This window comes from Orycteropus afer, unplaced genomic scaffold (genome assembly GCF_000298275.1).
Source record: "Orycteropus afer afer isolate SDZICR_OR568_19922 unplaced genomic scaffold, OryAfe1.0 scaffold00232, whole genome shotgun sequence".
Lineage (NCBI taxonomy): Eukaryota > Metazoa > Chordata > Mammalia > Tubulidentata > Orycteropodidae > Orycteropus > Orycteropus afer.
In genome coordinates, this window is record NW_006921819.1 from 3,487,632 (window position 1) to 3,490,719 (window position 3,088).

Here is a 3,088-nt window from a genome sequence, read left to right on the forward strand (position 1 = left end):
TAAGACAGACTGGGAAGAAGTAAGGGATTATCCACTTATCAAATAATTGACCAGTGAAAACCTGATGAATAGCAGTGAAACACTGTCTGAACTAGGACTGGAAAACTTTATGAATAGCCCCAAAACATTGTCTGATATAGTACTGAAAGACGACCCCTCAGGTTCAAAGGCACTCAAAATATTACTGGGAAGAGCTGGCTCCTCAAAGAAGAGCAGACCTTAATGACATGGATGGAGTAAATATTTTGGGACTTCAATATGCTGATGTGACATGACTCAAAATGGGAAGAAACAGTTGCAAGCATCCATTAATAATTAGAACATGGAATGTACAAAGTATGAATCTAGGAAAATTGGAAGTTGTCAAAAATGAAATGGAACACATAAAGATTTATATACTAGGCATTATTGAGTTGAACTGGACTGATCTTGGCCATTTTGAATCAGACACTCATATGACCTACTATGCCAGGAATGACAAAATGAAGAGTAATGACATGGAATTCATTGTCACAAAGAATGTTTCAAGATCTATCCTGAACTACAATGTTGTCAGTGATAGGATAATGTCCATACACCTGCAAGGAAGACCAGTTGATATTACTATTATTTAAATTCATTCACCAACCATGAAAGTGAAAGAAAATGAAATTGAAGAGTTTTACCAACTTCTGCAGTCTGAAATGGACCAAACATGCAATCAAAGTGTGTTGTTTATCACTGGTGACTGAATGCAAAAGTTGGAAACAAAGAACAATCACCAGTAGTTGGAAAATATGATGGTGATAGAAATAATGCTGGAGATCGCACGCTGGAATTTTGCAAGACCAATGACTTACTCATTGAAAATACCTTTTTTCTACAACACAAATGATAGCTACACATGTGGACTTCACCAGATGGAGCACACAGAAATCATATTGACTACATCTATGGAAAGAGGCAGTAATAATATGATATTTGGGAATATAAATACTAATATAAATATAAATATAAAGTAATATAAATATAAATTTCCCATGTTCTATATCGTCAACCAAAACCAGTCCAGGAGCTGATTGTGAAACAGACCATCATGTGCTCATATGCAAGTTGAAATTGAAGCTGAAGACAATTAAAACAAGTCCACAAGAGCCAAAATATGACTTTGATTATATCCCTTCTGAATTTAGAGACGGTCTAAACAATACATTTGATGCATTTAACACCAATGACTGAAAACCAGTCATTGAGTGTGGTGTGGCATGACATCAAGATCATCATCCATGAAGAAAAAGGAAAGGAAGAAAAGACCAAAACAGATATCAGAAGAGACTCTGAAACTTGCTCTTGAACAGAGAAAGTAACTAAAACAAATGGAAGAGAAGAAAAGATAAAAGAGCTGAACAGAAGATTTCAAAGAGCAGCTCGGGAATACAAAGTCAATTATTAAAATGAAATGTGCAAAGACTTGGAGTTAGAAAACCAAAAGGATTTTGGATTCCTTAAGCTGAAAGAACTGAAGAAAAAATTCAAACCTCAAGTTGCAATATTGAAAAATTATATTGGCAAAATACTGAATTATGCAGGAAACATCAAAAGGAGATGGAAGGGAGCTATTACATTGTGGGGAATTGTAGTCAATGTCTTGAGACAAAATCTATATGAACAGCTGTACGGAAAATGAATTTGCAATGTAAACTTTCACCCAACTCACAGTACAAATAAATAACTAAATACAAGCATAAAATAATAATAATAAGAAGAAGAAGCAGATAGAAGGAATATCCAGAGTCACTGTATCAAAAAGAATGGGTTGATGTTCATCCATTTCAGGAGGCTGTTGTTCAAACAGAACAAGGGGATACTGCCTGCCTTAAAATCAGGAATGGAAGAAGGGAGCGCATCAAGGGTGTATCCTTTCACCATATATATTCAATATGTATGCTGAGCAAATAATCTGAGAAGCTAGACTATATGAAGAAGAATGTAGCATCAAGACTGGGGTAAGATTCTTTAACAACATGCAATATGCAGACGAACAACCTTGTTTGCTGAAAGTGCAGATGACATGAAACACTTACTGATGAAGATTCAAGACTGTAGTCTGCAGTATATAAAGAAAACAAAATTCCTGACAACTGGACCAATAAATAGCATCACAATAAATGGAGAGAAAATTGAAGTTGTCAGAGATTTCATATTACTTGGTTCCACCATCAACACTAATGGAAGTACCAGTCAAGAAATCAGAAGACATATTGCACTAGGTAAATATGCTGCTGCAAAAGCCCTCTTTAAGGTGACAAAGAGCAAAGATATCTCTTTGAAGGTTAAGGTGTGCCTAACCCAAGCCATGGTGTTTTCAATCACCACATATGTATTTAAAAGCTGAACAATGAATAAGGAAGACTGAGGAAGAGTTGATGCTTTTGAGTGTGGTGTTGGCAAAGAAAACTGAAAGTACCATGGACCTCCAAAAGAACTAACAAACCTTTCCTGGGTGAAGCGCAACAAGAAAGCTCCTTGGGAGCAAGAATGACCAGACTTTGTCTCACCCACCTGCTTTAGTCGTGTAGTCATCGGGGACCATTCCCTGGAGAAAGATATCATGCTTGGTAAAGTGGAGGGTCAGTGAAGAAGGGGAAGACACTCAATAAGATGGATTGACACAGTGGCTGCAATGATGGGATCAGGTACAGCAAGGATCGTAAGGCTGGCACAGGACCAAGCAGTATTTTGTTCTGTTGTAAATACAGTCACTATGAGTCAGAGCAGACTGGACAGCACATAACAACAACAAAAACAACAACAAAGTTTGGAACAGTCTGTTTTGTATTGATATCACTCTGACTTCCTCTACATTTGGAAGTTCTGTAATTGTACCATGTATTCCCTATTTTTGATTTGTAGTTCTTGTTGTTGTCGTTGTTAAGTGCCATCGAGTCGTTTCCAACTCAAATGTACCAAACAGTGTTTCTTTGCTATTCATAAGGTTTTCCCTGGCGAATTCTTTGAGAAGTGGACAGCCTCTTCCTTCTTCCTAGTCTGTCTCAGTCTATAAGCTGGGCTGTTACCTGTGCACCAGGTGCATTTCACTGAGTTTTAA